The sequence below is a fragment of the Ambystoma mexicanum genome, chromosome 13 (assembly GCF_040938575.1).
Source record: "Ambystoma mexicanum isolate Mex_15411 chromosome 13, UKY_AmexF1_1, whole genome shotgun sequence".
Taxonomy (NCBI): Eukaryota; Metazoa; Chordata; class Amphibia; order Caudata; family Ambystomatidae; genus Ambystoma; species Ambystoma mexicanum.
This window is the reverse complement of record NC_090938.1, coordinates 75,014,144-75,034,047: the sequence shown is the minus strand read 5'-3', so window position 1 is coordinate 75,034,047 and position 19,904 is coordinate 75,014,144. Positions and strand designations below refer to the sequence as shown.

At 45.2% G+C, this 19,904-nt stretch overlaps 1 protein-coding gene across 1 annotated transcript in view; it reads right to left on the bottom strand.

Moving 5' to 3' along the window:
* RAP1A (RAP1A, member of RAS oncogene family) overlaps positions 1-4,271 on the bottom strand; it is a 309,711-nt gene extending 305,440 nt beyond the window's left edge. Inside the window, exon 1 of the mRNA XM_069633309.1 lies at positions 3,832-4,271. The gene's annotated coding sequence lies outside the window, so the exon portion shown is untranslated. The remainder of the gene's footprint in view (positions 1-3,831) is intronic.
* Between the last annotated feature and the right edge of the window lie 15,633 nt (positions 4,272-19,904).

Here is a 19,904-nt window from a genome sequence, read left to right as displayed (position 1 = left end):
TGTCCCCCTTTTCACACCCTCGAACTGGCCCACCATGTGTTCTCATCTTTCAGATTGTTCAGGCAGGGGGGGGTGGGGCGGGGCAAGTCTAGAGAGGTCTTATGTAAAGGAAGCAAACGGGAGGAACTTGAGTGAAAGAGCATAGCTTAACACTGTGAGAACCTGCACATAAGAATTATAAGACATTTTTAAAAGATCAAAGTTGAACAATCAATGAACAACCCAACTATTGACAACGGTGTGATGTCAGCCCATCAACGCTTGAGATCAACACCACAGTGCCCGAATATATATATTTTTTAAACCACCTCAAACAAATCCACTGAGCCGAACAATTTCTACTGGAACGATGAGGATTCCAAACGCGTCGGGACCCTGCCATTTAAACCACAGCTGGGGATTCGTGTTGGCTTTCAAGATCAACACCAAGCATTGAAGCACTAGTAAGCTTCGAGGTGGATCATGTACATTTGCAGCCAGTCAGGGTGCCTTATGGAGATGAGCCTCGCCACAGCCACCACAAAGTGTACAGGAAACACTGCCCCCATTCCGTTTTACTAGGCTAGACGTCACACGACATCGAATGAATTCATCAGGGCCAACTCCCAAACTATCATTTGAACAAATACATTAACACTTCCCGCAGACTCATGTGTACAGTCTTAAAAGCACACTGAAGCCGACAACAGAATAGAGTGGGAGATCTAGCAAGCAATTCATTTGGGTTAAAAATGTAAAAAAATATAATTTTATATATTAAAGAAAAGCAATGAGGTTTGGAAACGCGAATCACTAACAGGTTACATTCACATGAGAAAAGTACCCCATAGCAAGCCTTTGCAGTAACCATATTAAGGGAGTGCGGGCATGTGTACAGCACTGCTCTCAGCCGTCAGTGTCCCTTGGGGCCGAGAAGTGACCCTACAGAGGTCCGGATTGGAAGGATGACGCCGACACAGCGCAGAGTCCTTGGGAAGGGCGAGCGGGTCCCGTTTGACAGCTCCCTTGCGAGTGCCACTCCGACCCCAGAGTTCAGCCAAGCAAGGGGGCCTGTCCTCGCCTGCGGGCCATGGTCAAGATGTGCATGTATACAGAGGGGTCGGACTCGGAACACTCGGCTGCATGGGGCCCAGGATACAGCTGTGAATTCAAAGGGGAGTTTATTAAAACTAAGGGATGGCGGACTATTAAACACCGAGTTCTAGTTACTAGGCTGTCCAGATTTTTTTTTTTCAAAGCTAATGTTTCAGATGACAACATGGGCTTTTTTCAAACATCCCTGTACTGAAACTAGAGGTGGAAAAGCAGGTTTGCCCTTTAGGCTAAGCAGTATAGGGAGGCGAGTAATCGCTTTCCGCCAGTTGAAGAGTCAAGAGTAAACTTTTGAACAGAGTTGGAATACAAAGGTTCTCATCACCAAGAAACTGTGATATGAACTATCACTTCCCCCGAAATGTCTACATCTTGGGAATAGTTTTCTTGCCCCTGGGCTGTAAGCTTCATGTGCAAATGGTCTCAATAACAGCACCCTGATGCCCCGCTAAGGCGCTTTACAAATGCAAAAATAAAATATATGCAGAAAGTTCTTGCAACGACATACACGACTTAAAAAAGGTAAGGTGAAGCCGACTAGCAAGACTAGGGCTGATTGGGATGTGGGAGATGCAGTGTTAGCCACTCGACTGTCCCACAGCCCACGAAACAACACCACCAAAGGCAACATAAAGCATATCCTGAAGAACCTACTGTTCACTTACGCGCTGTCACACTTCAGAAGCTACGCCCTGAGGGCCTAAAACACGACGAGGCAAGAGCATGAGCGGTGGGTCAAATGAAATGCAGGCTGAAAACATACTCAAGTGGGACTTATTCTTAAAATGCACAACTTTGGCTCCCAGGACCGATGGGTTGATTTACAAAACGCGACTGCTCTGGAAAAAATTAGTTCAAATGATGCCAGGTTGGGTGGGGTGGGAGGGGTTAGAGAATGGTGTCGAAAGCGGATGCCGCCCCAACTACAAAGGGAATACACATTTGAGGACTGTTTCTAATAGGAGATACAAATGTGGCATGCTGGGAGAATAGAGTACAAGAGGAGAGTGCTGAAAAATTGGGAGATGGGTGGGCGGGTGCGCAAAAAGGCTTTATTTTTCTTACAGAGTGCTTTACAATCAGAGAGATGTGGCATCGCAGAGATGATGGCAAATTATATCAGAAGAGAAATACAAGAAAAGGACATGGTATACCAACAAAAATAATACAAAACATAACGAAAGTCTAGGAAAAAGTCCACATTATAAGATGAAATCAGGCCACCCCCACAAGCTTAACAAAAACAGTGCGAAACCATGCGATTCATAAGCAAAACATTTCAAACGTGCGTCATTCTAAAGTGCCCCCCCCTGTATAGGGCCTATAGGAAACACCCGTCGGCCAAATCTGCCAGCGATCAAGCAATGGGCGAGTGCTGAAGGGGTCGGTGCTGGGAATGGAGATGGGCGCAGGATCGTCTGTGCTCAAGTATAAGTGCTAAGAGAAACCAAGCAGTGAAAGGAGTGCTCGGGTGCATGCGGAAGAGGTGGGCGAGTGCTAACGAGAAGGAGTTCCGAAACAAGTTAGCTGGTGGGTGCTCGAGGGAGGAAAGAGTGCGCGGGTTCAGAAAAGAAAAAGTGCTCAAACATGAAAGGGGGGGGGCAAGTGCTGCTGACAAGTGGTTGCGAATAGTGCCACAACCGAGAAGTGTAAGAGGGAGTGCTGAAAGGAGGAGCGCAGGACTAATTAAACTAATGTTCAAGGGTGCAGCTGAAAAAAGTGGGCGAGGGGTAGAAAAATGAAAACAAGGAAGGTGGGGTGAGAACATTTTGAATCGAGTGCTATAAGTGTGCTGAGACGAGGGGCTGAGTGCTAGAAGTGTGCTGAGACGAATGGCCGAGTGCTATAAGTGTGCTGAAACAGGTGACAGTGCTAGAAAACAAGTGGCCGATTGCTAGAAGTGTGCTGAAACAAGTGACAGTGCTAGAACACAAGTGGCCGAGTGCTAGAAGTGTGCTGAAACAAGTGACAGTGCTAGAACACAAGTGGCAGAGTGCTAGAAGTGTGCTGAAACAAGTGACAGTGCTAGAACACAAGTGGCAGAGTGCTAGAAGTGTGCTGAAACAAGTGACAGTGCTAGAACACAAGTGGCAGAGTGCTAGAAGTGTGCTGAAACAATCGATAGAGCTAGAACACAAGTGGCTGAGTGCTAGAAGTGTGCTGAAACAATCGATAGAGCTAGAACACAAGTAGCTGAGTGCTAGAAGTGTGCTGAAACAATCGATAGAGCTAGAACACAAGGGGCTGAGTGCTAGAAGTGTGCTGAAACAAGTGACAGTACTAGAACACAAGTGGCTGAGTGCTATACGTGTGCTGAGACGAATGGCTGAGTGCTATACGTGTGCTGAGACGAATGGCTGAGTGCTAGAAGTGTGCTGAAACAATCGATAGAGCTGGAACACAAGTGGCTGAGTGCTAGAAATGTGCTGAAACAAGTGACAGTGCTAGAACACAAGTGGCTGAGTGCTGTACGTGTGCTGAGACGAATGGCTGAGTGCTAGAAGTGTGCTGAAACTAGTGGCCGAGTAAAAAGTGTGCTGAAAGAAGTATTTGAGGAGTGTCTAAAAGGAATGGGCTTAATGTTGAGGGGGGCGCTGAAGGAATGAACGTAAAGAGGCAGATTGGGGGCTCCGAGTCAAGGGTGAGTGAAAGAGGGTGGGGCCAGTGAGGTCTCAATTGGGCCCGGGGGGTGGGGTGGCCCTCTTCACCGCTTCCTGACCCATGTCAGAGTTGCCATACCCAGTCCGGTGAAGGCCCCCGCCGCCGCTCTGGGATGTCCCCTTCTCGGTGATCTTCTCCAGGAGGTGGTGGAGGGGGTACGGGGGACCCAGCCGCCCAACCGGCTCGGTCGCCGCTCCTGCCTCCCCTAGGACCACCCGGTTCCTCGCACAGCCCCTGGCGTGCCCGTGTAAAAGGAGGAAGGCGCCCTCTTCACAGCCACGGAGTCGTCGCCGCCGCCATGTTCCTTCCAGCGCTCTCTCGCTGCTGCTGCTTCTCCTTTCCGCCCGGGCCTCGCGCTACCGCCGCCCCGCCTCGCACAGCAGCACTCCCTGGAACGAGCGCTCGCCACGGCGCATGCCCGGCTGCGCAGGGGCGGGGCCAAGGGGTGCCATCTTAGAGTCAGGCAACATGCGATGTGGTCACACCAGTCAAGGGCCGCAGCACAGAAAGTTGTGCCTGGCTCTGTAGGCGCTTCCGCTGTCATTATACGGAAAGTCCATCAAAAGTGTATCCCCGTCTTCAGAAAGCCAACGTTTACCTTGACCCAAACCCCGACACCGTACACAACTCTCCGATATGCGAAAGCGTCGCTTTAATAAAGGTGGCTCAACACACTTGTCACTGTTTGCGGCATGTTTTTTTCCCCATGCATCTCACCTAATTCTACGCCCTACTTATTTACGCCATAGATGCCGTTTCCACGAGATGGACACTCTAGTCTCCCGTGACACGTAGAGGACGGCGAAATCGCCCAAAGCGGCCGTGTTATATTTATTTTACTAGAGCTTCTTTTAAACATTGGGAAGCCGTAAAAACCTGAAAGGAAAGGCTGTTTTCAAAATCAGCATGAAAAGCCAGCTGTCTCTGAGACTGCATTTTCTACTTTTGTAATCAAATCAAAATTATTTCAAAATGGTAATACATTTTCTTTTATTTCATAAACGATTAAAATATTTCAAATGTATACAAACATTTGCATTCTATTCATTTGGCATCTAATTAAGTTGCATTTTTTTAAAATCTATTGGCAGTTTCATGGAAAGTCTGCCATTACAACATGGCGACCGCGTGATAGTTCAGGTCGGTCAGAGCTGAAACCCGACGTCACACGCTCAGCAGATAATGATGACTCCGGGCCCCGCCCCCTTTCTCCCAACATGGGCAATGGGACGAAAATCCTCGGATGTGGTAGTCCCCGGTTCTGGGAACTAGGTACAGCTACCAAACCCAACGAAGACTGCAAAGTAGTGCGAGCAACGCTGTACAAAATATAATGTATTGTTACATTTGCTGTAAACGGCCATCGCAATAGTAGGGTCAGGTTTTTCATATAGCGCTACATGCAGGATTGGACCTACTTTTGCCCGCTATAAGGCTATTGTTCAGTTTATAATCCGCAGCAGGGGAGCAAAAGCAAAGAAACTTTAGAGCGGTGGTTAACCATTAAAATAGTGGGGCGAGGTGACTACCCTTACAGAGTTTTTGCGGTCAGGGAAAACTAACTTGCACGTTCTCACCAAGAAATCTTTGTGGTAACTTGTTGCAAATTATGCATTTTATATTTATTTATTTTGTGGTTTATATGGCGCGCCAAGCCCAAAGGCATCAGGGCACTTTCTTACACGGTAGACATGTTACGGTTGCAGTTGTTGCACAGAGAATATATACAAGATGACATACAGCACAGTATTAACAATACAGATAAGGTAAAGTATACACAATATTTACAAAGGGATGGTATTAGTAGTATGCAAGGTAAAGTATATACAATATAAACAGTGATATGATGTCTGCCCATTGGTATTGCCCAAAAACATGATAGACTATATATAATATGACACAATAAGGCATACAATCTGGAGAAGTAATGTGTAGGATTATGATATAATATGATATTTTATTTGTATTGCGCTCGTACACAAGTGTTTTAGAGCGCGACTAGGCAAGGGAGGGGAACAGGAGAGAACACAACACAACAACAACGATTTTACTAGGCCCAGTGACATTGAGAACGCGCAAGTGTATGGGAAAGGAAAAAGTGCATGGAAGGAGGAGAGTGGAACGTGCGAATCAGAAGAGAGCAGATCAATACATTAGATTGAATCTAAACAAATCAGTACAACCAACTAATATTTCCAAAGTGAAAAAGGTTGTACCCATATATTTATGGGTGGTCTGTTGGGCAAAGTATTGTAATAACCACCTCTCAATAATTCTCCAAACCACCCCAGCGTTGGATGGAAAGGGTCAGATCACTCGAAACAGGGCATAGTGACATCCTTCCATGTGCACAGGGAGTCTCTCTGCAGGATAATTGCAGGGCGGCTACACGTTCATAGGCTGAAAGTGGCCTTTCAATTAGCCTGTGCCTTTGATACCTGTGTTCTGAGTTCTGTCACACGCTGAACGAAGTGGGTGTCAGTGGCCTGTTAATAAACTTAGTGATGGAATGTGTAATTGCATACATTGTCTACTGCATGGTGTTCCATAGCCTTTATCATTGCTGAATTTGTATTCCTCAAAAGTAAGCACTTGTACAAAGAAGAGGTACATTAAATTACTTATTGATAATCATCATTACCCCTACTTTTCCTCAACACAATACTTTAGATCGGCCTCACCATCCCAGAAGGGGATAATAGGGTTCATGAATCTGTATGAGAAAAGATGAATAGGAGAATGTGGTTGAGGAATTGCAACTTAAAGAGGGAGGGGTGGAAACATTCGGTGGGAATTAATGTTCCTGTCATGGAGGCTAGGGATCTCAAAATTGAATACTGTGACGAGGAAGAGCAGGTCTACGAGTAATGAGGCATCCCAGCAAGTAATCTAAGCAGCCAAGGATGCTGTTTGTCACCTGCATTGTGTCCTGCTTATGGAAGCTATTAAGGTGAGCAGTACCGTTCATCAGCCTCTAAGAATTTCCTGGAAGGAAAGAGGGTAAAGTCTGATTCGCCCAATAGTATTGCACCTCGGGTCATCAGACTCGACCTTGAGACGTGTACATTTGCTCTAAGTATGAAGTGAGCGCTTAACCCTTGAGCTAACCACCTATGCATTTGACGTTTTGAATGATATGTAAACCCTTTTGCTTTTAATTACAGCTTAAACTCTTATCTTACAACTTTTTGAGGTCAGATGGACATTTTGTTAGTTACTTTTCTCGTTACAACTTTGAAGATAGCAACAGTGACTGCCATTATATATTTTCTCATTTTGCAAGGAGATAACACATGGGCCCTCATTACGATACTGGCGCTAAACCATGGCGCTATTAGCACCATGGTTGGTGCCGGTATCGTAACGAGTACGCCAATGTTCAATGGGGAATTACCACCCCATTCCAAGGTTGGCGGGGCGGTAATTCCCCATTGAACATTGGCCCTTCCCCATTCCTATTTTTGCCCCATAGGGCTCAATGGGACTGGGGAAGGCGCTAAGTACGGTACCACAAGTTGCGGTACCGTACTTAGCCCCAAGGTCCCTTTGCGGGTCCCTACTTTAACGGCTGTCTAGACCAGCCATTCAGGTAGGGTCCCGCAAAGGGACCTCGTAGTAAGGCGCTAAGTGTTTAACGGCGCCGCAGCCTTTTACGGCGCCGTTAAACACTTAGCGCCAGGGTCCTAATGAGGGCCATGGTAGTCGTTCTCCCTAACAGGTGCATTTATGAGGCCTAAACATGGCAGATGTCTTTCAGTGCACACTCTTCTTATTACCAAGGACAGAGACAAGGACACCTGGGCTGTCCATGCAAAACCAGAAGAGGAGATAACACTAGGGCTCCCAGGTGTCAGAATATGAACTGACCAGCAAGTATTTCAACATGTTGTTCTTTAACAGACTTGTCTTTCCGCTCATCCTTATTTGTAATGTGACACCGACACCCGGCCAAGAAGCCATTAGCCGTCATGGATTGCAACAGAATCATCATCTTAGCAAACCTACATCACCTCAAAAAATGTTAATCACTCTTCATTTCAGTGGGATCACCAGCCCAACATACTTCCCATTGCCTGCTTTGCTGTGTCAACTGTTTGAGAGCTATGACTTTAACTTGTCAGCTATTCACACATCCCTTCTGTTTTGCTTCTGCCACCTTCCCGTCACTCCTTACTGGCTTTCGAAGCATGGCTCTTTGTTAATCAGCCCATAAAACTCTTAACCTGTTGTGTGTCCCACAGCAAGATCATTGGACGGAGGATTGCTTCGATAACAAAGCCCCGTGCTGACAGATTTGTAAATTATGTATGATAATGATGCAACCTGTAACCTGGTACCACGGTTCTACGTTATTTCGCCGCAGTATTTTTCATCGCAGGTTTTTTCATCGCCGTTTTTTTTTTTGGGGGGGGGGGTTACCACTCCAAACCCCCTTTTTTCTTTTTTTTATTCCCTTACACCCACAACCATACATTACATTTTTTAACCCCCCCCAAAAAATAAAACGATGAGTTTAAAAAAAAAACGATGATGAAAAAACCCACGATGAAATGTACCGCGGCGAAATGCGTGTATACCAGTACCACTGCGCTGGACTGCATATGATTGCAACCTCATGTAATAAGCACCAAATGTAACCAATTTCTTAAGCTAAAAGTGCCTAGATGCCTCCGACCTTGTGCGCTATTTAAATGAAAAAAAATAATAATAATCTTCTATTGGAGTGATGGGCCTCCCTTGGAAGGTGAACATGGGTGGAAGAAGGGTGACATGCTGCAACTAAGAGCATATTGGGAGGTATGAGCCCGAGCAATACAGACATGAAAATCAATACCCTTGACATTTCCGTCACCCGTGCCACAGCTACCACAAGACTAAACTAAAAATCAAAGTTTTAACTGGCATAGGCAGAGCGCTCAAGTTTCCCAGTTCCACCCAGTCTCGTGTTTTTCTTGTAATGCTGGGATTTCTATTGCTAAATTTGAAAAGGGAAAACAAAACTGCAAGATCCAGAATTCCAAGGAAATAACCAAGAATGGTTGACTTTCTCACGCGCAGAATTGAGAAATGTGAACGTTCTTCATCAGGCCCCCAACAATCATCTTCTTAGAAAACAGTTGTCGTGCGATGAACAAAGAAAACGCAGTTTGAAATGGAACATGTAATTCTCCAGGCTAAAAAACAAGCTAGGGCTGGTGGAGTCGCCTACCATATGCAGGTGGATCCGTTTTTGAGAGAGCATCCAGTCGCGGGGCCGCTGATAAATTAACACATAGTGATCGACTCGCTGGGATTACAGGGCACTGAGTCACACAAATGTTCCCAAATGCCGTCCCCACAGGATTTCTCTCACTTGTTTGATAACTGCATCCTGATTTGCAATTCATGAAAGACCCAGGACCTGTTGGTCCTGGTCCACCCAGTCTGAGGACTATATCATCTTTGGGTGTTCATTGTTCACAGAGCAGGATGAAGTGAGAGACCAGCATTTTCCATACAGTAATACATCGATAACAGCTTTAGGATCTGAGCAATGGCGTCCAGCCTCCGTGCAACCACGAGGAGATAACGGTTGGAAAAGCAACTGTGAGCTGGACGTTTCTTGTAACGCACATCGTCAGGTTCAACAAGAAAGGCAATCGTTTCCCATCAACGTATTTGGGCTGGTCACGTGGAATTCATCTTACATATCATTCTTGTCTGGTGGTACTTAGTTCGGTCGGTGTGTGACCTCTCAAGCTAGAGGAAATACTGTATATGACAGTGCTTATCTGGGTTTAGCCAAATTTACAGTCCTCTGTAGTTTATTTCCATTCCCCGAGGTTGGAACCATCATTTCCTTTTTGTAATTTTTTCTCAGAGGGGATATAGGGATACAGTTTTGATGTCAGTAGAGCACTTTGGCCTTCATGGGCAGTAAAGTTCCGCTAAAATGGGGATTTGACTCTGTCAAGCCTTAGAAGCAACTTATGTGTTTCGTCTCCCACATCTACTCCTCTATGTGTCATTTCCTGCAGATGGGCCTCAGCCTCCCGATGGGATAGGATGGAGAAATACAAGGTGTCGAGACGGGCACAGCAGCCTAATGGGAGGGTATGGAGGACATACCTTATCAGAATGTATGTGGTTCAAAGATACGGCCAGTAATATATCCTTGGGCACTGTCAGTATCACATTTACAGTTGAAGCTTTACATTCAGGGTTTTTATTGTAGAAGTCACGGATGAGTATCATTTCAGGCTTTATCGAAGGAAAGAGCCAATAGACTTCACCCAAATTACACAAATAAAAGGAAAGATAACAATGAAAGACTTAAAGATCAGCAACATATGAGACACAGTTTACCCACCAAGTGGGTTCAATAATTATAGATTGTTGGGGTACAGAGAATCAGAAGATTCGATACACAGAGTAAACACTCCCTGTGGGACAGGGGTGTATGGCTGGGGTCCCCAAGAGGACACCAAGACATCCAAGCAATCCCTGTTCCCATTGATCTTAATTGACAAGTTGTGCCCTAAAGAGACTTTGTGGAAGATATAGGATCCAGCACCTAGAATCCTTGACAATGAGACTTAACATTGCTCACACATTTGCTTGCTTCTCTTTTGTCAGCTCTGTGGTTGTACATATGAATGCTTGGGGCTCTCAACTGACACCCACTCATTCGCACTACTGTGAGGGCTCAGGAATGTGAGGTGGAAACTTTTTGAAGGTTTCTCAAAAGATCCCATTTTATTAATTCAAAAGGTTGGATAAATGCCTCACCATCCCTATCCTGATGAGTATTTCCCCACTTATCAAAATAAACGAAAGGAAACACTCTTACAAAAGTTTCTGTACGTCACACTTTTTCATATAACAATTTAACAAGGTAATGGATGACAATTTCAATAAAACAGAAATAACGGCAATGTTCACAACCTGGTAACTGTTTCTTCTTATAACCTGGGTGAATTTCCCTTCCTCGTGTTCTAACAGGATCTTTATAAACAGTTCCAAAAGGATAAGGAAATCCTGTCTTGCAGTAAAATTCCAATAACGTTATTTTGGGTTCCAAACTAAACTCCACCAACAGTTAACAATGTTCAACAAGTTTCCACCTTTAAGGTTACAATACAATTATTTTGGGTTCCAAACTGAACTCCACCAACAGTTAACAATGTTCAACAAGTTTCCACCTTTAAAGTTCCAATAAAGTTATTTTGTTCCAACTTGTACTTCTCCAACAGTTCACAATGTTCAAGAAAGTTTCACCTCTACAGTTGTGATTAAGGGTTCCATACAACTTCTCATAAGGCAAGAATATGTCCACAGTTCCTTAAGATCAACAAAAAGGTCTTTGTCAGAATGTTTCTGTAACAGTTTTCCAAATACCCTATCAGTTCTGCCACTTCTTTGTCAGCACTTTTAACTACACCACAGTACTTCATCAACTTCTGCCTGTGCCACTCACCTGCCAGGCCTATACTACAAGTTCTCTTTGTTCTGGTGTACTCCCATGCCGGGACTAATGAAACTACTAACTACTACAAGTACTTCTGTGGTAACAGTTTGCTTCAAACACTTTAGCAATGTCTTTCACTTTTCCACAATATCAATATCAAATGTACTACTCCTTTTTAGGGAAGACAAGAAACACATTGGTGCTGTTTGTTACACACTTGTGATTGCCACACACAATGCAGGTTATGCTCCACTCCTCCTGAATATCTCCTGTCAGAAGGGCAGCCTTCCTGCCACTCTTGTTTCCTTACTTCTGTATTAACCAAATGCCGATACCGGCTTTCCCTCGCTCTTTTGCTTCTTTGGTTTTGGCAATATGGGTTAATGTCAGTAGCTCTTATATGCTCTTTTACACACTGGCTATGAGATTTACAAACACATACATTCTTAATTGCCCGCTTTTGGCTTTGACAATGCTGGTTCTTTTGAACTTGTCTGGTTATTATTCTCTTTTGGCTTGGGCAATAGTTGCTTGTGTCTGCCCTCCCTTTTTGCTAGCGATTATTCTGTCCCACATAAATACAGTCATACCATGCTGGTCTGCTTGTCATGTTCCTATTCTGCCACTTACTCTTCTTTTAAGTCAGCTTGGTTTTCAAAAGTCTTATTATTCTGCTTTACATCAGTTTGGTATACAAAAGAACTTAGTTTTCCAATTCACTCTCTTGACATCAGTTCTGTACTTAATACACCCAGACTTGGCAAGCGAGCGATCATGCAGCGCTCTGGTGTCACAATACTCTAGTGAACTCACCAGGTCTGGCATGCACATCCATTTGCTGCGCTGCCTCCAGGTCTTCTGCTGCTCTGAGTGGCACGGCAAACTGCTTTTCTCTAGTGTCCTTGGCTTGCGCCAGTCGGAAAAGGAGCTCTTATCGCTCCAAAGGCTCTCTGGTGCTCGCCTGCCACTGAAGCCCGGCTTACTATGGGGAAAGCTTGCAAAATACAGACTTCCCGCTCTGCAACCTCTACAATCAAGATCTCTGAGAAAAGTGATCCTCGCAGTGTGGAAAAAAAAAGATTGACATGAGGCCGGGAAGCCCAAAAGGAAACACACCAACACAGGTTACCAAGGACATACAAAGCGCTTTATTCAAAGTTACAATGTTACCAAAGTCAATTGACATGCGAATAGCTATTCGGCCCTCTGACTAACACACGAACCTTCAACGTTAGGTTCGCACTGAAAGTGGGAGAGACCGATCATCGGGATGCTTGGGTTTTTATACATTTAGTACTGCATTGGCCAGCCCTCTTACAAGTTAACCATTTCTGGAACCATGGCTAGGGTTCGTAGCCAGGTCGAACACACAATTTCCATACATTAGATCAGTTCCGCTGATACGGTTACATATTTACACATAGGTTAAACAGAGGACAGGGTCTTAGTTCATGACCCTAACAAGTAGCCTGCGGACATATTATTCATTCACGTGTGCGGAGGTCACCATGGCCGAAGTCTTACTCGAAATGTCATTCGGCCTCCATTTTGTGATTCAGGGTGACTTCCACACTGCAAGAGTACCTAAAATGGCGGCTAGATCCAAGATGGCGGCTTACACGATACATTAAGGTCAAGACCTTGCCGCGGAACCTATGTACATAATATTCTTTAGACAGCTTGGCGTAGGCCAACATACATTTAAACGATGCGATTGGGGTCATAATATTATATCGATTTCCACAGACCCTCCTTTTGGCCTATGCCAAGTGCTAAAACATTATTTCCTAATACTTCTGAAAATACTTGAAAGCATTATCATTTATAGGTTCCGCATCATTGTCTGAAACATCAATGGCCATAAAATTGTTCATAAGAACTTCTTGCAACATGAATTCTTTAGATGCTGTCTTCGGGGTATATATTCTACTCCCTATTGCGCTCATAACTTGGGCACAACATCCCCCTATCATTCCGCATATACTCGGGAGGCATTGAAAACAGCAGCAAAGGAATAACAGAGTCCCTAAAATACCTAAAATAACAGAAATCACCTTCCACCCCCAAAATCGTAGAGAATCCCAAAACCAAGTACTAAGGCTCCAGTCTCCTACAGGGATATGGACTTCAGAACTAAGAGTGTGTAAATTCTGAATTGCTTTGAATATTGTTGGTGAAGAATCTGGTACGAAAACACAGCAAGCGGACCCCACTAATTTACATACTCCACCTCGTTCAGCTAAAATGACATCTAATGCCATACGATTTTGAAGTGCTACCAATCTTATCGCCTTTTGCTCTAAGGTCATATTGTAAAGTATGTCCGTGGTCCGGTTGATCGTTTTCTCCAATACCCTCGCTAATCCCCTAATGTTTTCTGAATTTGCTATTTGTCCCCAGAAGGGAACTACTGATTTGGCTATATCCCCGAACACTTGTCCAGGGGTATCTCCATCATTATCCCGTCGCGGGCGAGCCTTAGATACCTCTAAGGTACTGGCTATAAATACACCTGGTAACAATATCCCTAAATAACAAGTCCCCTGCCAATCCTTGGGCAACCAGGGAAAAGCTAAACTACCACAAACAAAATAAACGGGTCCCCCTACATACAAAGGCCTATTTTCCCCAGTCAAATTTACAATATTTACACAAGGCTCGAAATCTCCCATTGGCCTAGTGCCGTTTCTTTGTACACAGAAAGGGACAGAATCAGGACTATGATTTACAGAATAAGAAGGAGGCATGGCATCCTTATTGCCTATCGGAGCCATCTTGAAAGAAACTAGATTTTGAAAAGGAAAAGAAAGTTTATCAGAAGGCCTAATAGAAGCGATATTAGGTCTACTCCTATTTGCGAAAAGCGAGCATCCCAGGGGAGTCAATTCACGTTTTTCAAATTCATTCAAATTAGTCCCATTGAAGTTCCCTGAGATGCTATCATTCCATCGGCCAAAGAAAAGTGCTCTAAGAGAGGCATAGCAGGAAGTCGTTAGAGGTAAGGGATGTATATACCATCCCAGTCCCTTGTTCCCATGTTGTTGTAAGTGAGTGCAAATCCAACAATTACTTCTATTAAAAATAGCATGCGTAGCATTCATCACTATCATCAAAGTGTTATTATAATATTTCTGTCTATGCCGAGAGTCCCTAGGGGACAGAGTGTGAAGGTGTACAGAGGGAGTCAAAACAGTTGGTACAATTTTGGTCGGTAACAGAGGCTTCAAAGGATAAATTTCTTCAAAGTACCAAAGTCCCACAGCAGCAGTTGCAAAACTAACAATAATCAAAACGAGAACACAACAGTACGTTTTCGGGGCCCAGGCACATTGTCCATTGTTCGAATTGGTCACCTCCTTATCTAATAGTTCAATACGAGGAGCAGCGGTGAAGGCGGCAGGCATCATGGTTATCCCGATCGACGACCCCAATGTTCGTTGCTGGCGGCACTTCGGCCGCGCGACTTCTTAGTCCTTCCCAACCCTGGCCAACAGAACCCCCCCTTTTTCTTTGTTCCAAAAAAAAAAAAAAAAGGAAGACGATAGTATTTCAATCACTCCTTTTTCTTCCAGATGCACGATACTCGTGCGGCGATTTTATTTGCGTGGTCGAAGGTTGTACCGGATGGTACCCAAGTTTGTTGAATTCGAAAGCAAAGTATCGTCGCTCCCCGAGGGGAGCGTCGTATCAGTAGCGACAGAAGTCGCAGAGCTCGAAATAAGGTTTTCCGGAAGTGATTGATCAAGGGAGTGCGGAGACAAAATGGACGGCTCCCCGAGCTCCTCAGGCTCAGAGGACTTCTCCGACGCACTCACAACGCTGCCTGCTACTCCGAGATCAGAGAGTGTAGCACCAGCGAGGGGTTCTGTTTCTTCTGTAACGTGTGGCGCCGGGTGAGGGATCTTCTTGATATGCGTTGCATGTATCCAGTTCTTCTTTCCTGCCACCCGCACTGCCGTCCTGGTGACCAATAAAACCTGGTAGGGTCCCCGCCAGCGAGGCGCGAGACAGGAAGACCTTTCGTAGGCCTTTACCAGGACCCAGCTGCCGGGCAATATATCGTGTCCTGGGCCCGTAAACCGTACAGGTAAGGCGGCATTCACCTGGTGGTAAATGAAATACAGGTTTTTAGTCAATTGATTACAATAGTCTACGAGCAATACATTCTCCACATCCCTCAGGGCTTTAGGTTTAGGGAGACCCCAAATATTGGCAGGCCTTCCCATTACTACCTCGAATGGGGAAAGCCCAGTTCTAGTCTGGGGTGTGGTGCGCATAGCTAACAATACAATGGGTAAAGCATCTGGCCATTTTAATTTAGTGTCGGCACATGTTTTTGCAAGTTTGTTTTTCAAAATACCGTTGTGTCTTTCTACCAACCCCGCACTTTGAGGGTGCCTAGCTGAATGAAAACGTTTCTCGATCCCTAAGGCAACACATATTTGCAATATTACAGCTGCGATGAAGTGTGGGCCATTATCCGACCAGATTATCCTCGGGAGCCCAAATCGAGGAAAATAGTCTTTTACCAAGATCTTTGCGGTGGTCATGGCGGTAGCATCTTTGACGGCGAAAGCCTCGACCCATTTGCTAAAAGCACAAATGATAACAAGAACATATTTCAAGTTATTACAACGTTCCATTTCAATGAAATCAAGGTGAATGGTTTCAAAGGGGACAGAGTGGGGCCCGAAACTTCCCCTTGGAGTCACTGTCCCTTTACCCACATTGTGCTGCAGGCAAATCATACAGTTCTGGGTGTATCTTTTTGCAGTTTCCAAAATTTTATCATTCACCCAAACCTGCTGTAATATCTTCGCAATTTGCTGGGCACACACATGTGTTGGACCGTGTGCCATTGTGACCATTGCTAATACATAAGAATCAGGAAGCAACCATTTCCCGTCAGATGCGTCCACCCAACACCCTTCGTCATCCAATTTCCCCATGCCTTCAGCCCATTTCCTAGATTCTTCAACAGAGGCATCAGTCTGAATATCTCGCACAGACCCAATGCCTTCGTCTATTATGCAACCATCTCTCACTTCCCTCGAAGTGTACATGTCTGTGCTAAGGTCTGTAGCTGTTTGTCTAGCTATCAAATCTGCAAAAGCATTTCCTCTTCCCACATTGTCTATGACCTTGCGATGTGCTGCACATTTCATGATTGCTAATTGTTCGGGGAGTGAGAGTGCTGAGAGTAGTTGTACTATTAAGGGGCCATGCTGAATCTTGGTCCCGTGTGAGGTCAGAAACCCTCTTTCCGACCACAGTTTTCCGAAATTGTGAGCCACCCCAAAGGCGTACTGACTATCCGTAAAAATGTTAACTCTATGCCCTTGGGAGAGCTCACAAGCACGGGTCAACGCTATAATCTCTGCGGCCTGCGCGGAGTTATGCGGAATCCTTTTAGTTTCTACGATCTTGTTCAAAGTAGTAACTGCATAAGCAGCTGTAGATGTGCCATTCGGAAGTTTAAAACAGGAGCCATCACAAAACAGCTCCCCTTCCGCATTCTCCAAAGGAGTATCTGAGAGGTCTATTCTGCCCTTTGTTTCTTGTTCGGTGGCATACAGGCAGTCATGTGATCCGTCATCGCCGCAAGCAGTAGTTTGCGGGAGAGGCAAAAGTTCAGCCGGATTGAGAACACAACACCTTTTAATTTGGATATGAGGAGCAAATAGAACTAATTCGTACCTGGTCAACCGGGCAGAAGTAAGGTGTTGTGTTTGCGTTTTATTCAATAGAATATCGACAGAGTGAGGTACCATCAAAATTAAATCGTGGCCTAGGACCATCCCCTCACTCTGTTTTACAGACGCAGCGGCAGCAGCAACAGCGCGCAGACATCGCGGCAAAGCGCATGCAACAGGATCGAGGGCGGAGGAATAATAGCCGCACGGCCTATTCTTCCCTCCATGTTCCTGTGTTAACACAGACAAAGCACATCCATTACATTCATGCACAAACAACACAAAGGCCTTATCGTAATTTGGTGTACCCAGAACCGGTGCCGAACACAGCGCGGCTTTGAGAAGCTCAAATGATCGTTGATGTTCCGATTCCCATGGCAGTGGCAGAGAAATGCCCTTCTTCGTCAAAGCCAACATCGGTTTTACCACTAGGGCAAAGTTCGGGATCCACAGTCTACAGTAGGACGCCATCCCTATCAGGGCTCTGACTTCCTTCTGTGTTTTTGGGACAGACATGCCAGAAATGTGTTTTATTCGTTCAGGTGTCAATCTTCTCCCCTCCTTTGACAGGAGGTAGCCTAGATAGGCAACCTCCTGACAACAATATTGAAATTTCTTAAGTGAAGCTTTGTGACCATTTTCAGCTAAATGAACAAGCAACAATACAGTGCCTTCTTTACAAGCTTTCTCAGAGTCTGCAGCCAGAAGCAAATCGTCTACATATTGAAGCAGCGTGCAAGTAGGTGGTAATTCAAGGGTGTCGAGCTGCTCTTTTAAGGCTCTACTATAGATACTAGGACTTTCAGTATACCCTTGAGGTGCCCTTGTGAATGTAAACGAGCGTCCACCCAAGGTGAACGCAAACAAATACCTGCTCTCCTCATGTATCGGAATATTAAAGAAGGCGTTTTTTAAATCTACGACACTAAAGTGTGTAGCCGTAGCAGGGATCATTGTTAAGATCGTTGTTACATCCGGCACGATTGGAAATTGTGGGGCTACCACCCGGTTAATAGCACGAAGATCTATTATAAACCGGTACGGAATTGCATTGTCGCCTTTCTTATATACTGGCAAGATCGGGCTATTACATAAGCTACCTGTAATCTCTTCGATCACTCCACGATGTACAAAATCGGAGACAATGCATTTCAGAGCGCGCTCACCCTCAACTGAAATTTTATATTGCGGAATGCGCGGTAGCTTAACCCCATGTTTCAATACTATCTTAACAGGTTCGATGTGCAATATCCCGACATCATTATCGTCTATTGCCCACAAACATTCTGGGACAATGTCAAATTCGGGAAGTAGAGGTCGGGTCAAGTATTGGGAGTTAAAGGGTTGCTGTGGTGAAACTGTTAATCTTATTCCGTCATGGGAACAATGAATCACTGCATTCAGTTTCTTCAACAAATTCAACCCCAGCAAATTTTCTCCACAGTTTGAAGTAAGAAGAAAAGGGCACTGGTCTGTAAAAGGACCCAAAGAAACGGATACCGGCGCAGAAACCGGACAAACAGTTGGTATGCCAGAGAACCCTATAGAAACGTTTGTTTGCCCTGACAGTGGGATGTTTGGAACCCTCGAATGGTCGATGGAGCACTTTTGTGCTCCAGTGTCGATCAAGAACTGATGTTTCCTATTCCCCACCAATAATTCAACATAGGGGCCCTTCTGAATAACGGGAATAGGTAAAGGTTCCAAACGCTGCTTCGGGCAATCCTAGTAAGGCAGAACTTCATCAAAGGGAAGTTCCTCAGAAAGATAGGCGGCGGAAGGGTGATCAAATATATTTCTCGAGTCCATATTCGGAGTCTGATTTTCCCGTGAAAAAGGTTGCTGGGGATCTCGTAGAAGCTGACCCCTATCAGGGCCCCCTGCTCCGGGGCGGCCCCTTGGTCGCCTACCCATACCTCCAAATGTGCCTCCTGACCTCTGACGAAGGGCAGGGCACTGTGCTCGACAGTGACCTTCCTGGCGGCAATAAGCACACTGATTAATATTTATAGAATTTGGAGGGGTATTTCCTCTTGGAATGTACTGACCTCTAGTCTGTGTCGTACCTCCTCTGGGGTTCCTGACAATTTGCTGCAACAATACCTTAGTCTTTAGGTCACCCCTTCTTTTTTCGATTTTCTCTTTTTCATTATTAACCCGATTCTCGTAATACTGAGCCATATGCAAGACCTCTGACTGAGATTTTGCCTGCCAAGCGCTCTCTGAGGACATCATTTGTGACTGGATGTCGGGCAACAATCCACGCACAAATTTGTCCACAAACAACCTCTTCCCCGACTCTGTACCTAAATCCTGTCCACTGAAGTCGGAGAACACCTGTTCGAATCTATTAAAGAATTCAGTAGTACCTTCAGTTTTCCCTTGGACGCAGGCCGTAAGCTTGTCCCAAATAATCCTTTTTTCTGGGATTATAGTTTTTAATTTGGCAACTATTCTATCGGGTAAAGTGAGTATTACCTGGGGTGGTTTCTCACCAGCTGGTCGTTCCCCATCTATTCTAGTCAAATTTACCCATGTATCCCCTAACCCCGGCACATCATCTATTGTTCGTACCTGTTTCCATACATCAACAGGTAAAAGCACTGGAAACAATAAATCCATGTCACTTAAGGTGAACACAGAAGACTGCAAAACGGATTCTATTTCTTTGTAAAACCCTGTCGGGTTTTTCCTAACATCAGGGACTGATTGTCTAATCGTGTTCACTTCCTGTCGAGAGAACGGGACGTGAACAAACTGTGATACGTAATGTGCAGGGATATCCACCGTGGGAGTACCAGCCGCCGCGTTGGCGGGGATTTCTACTTTTGGGACAAGGGTCGGAGGGACCTCTCTCATAGGCAACTGAGATATAGGGACCTCCGACCGCTTACTAAGTAATAAGGCCAAATCGAGCGCTAAAGCAGCTGTAGAAGTGTCGGGCGAAAAAGCTCTTTTACAAATACCTAATAACTCTGTGGGGCAACCAACCTTCTTCCTTATACATTCCT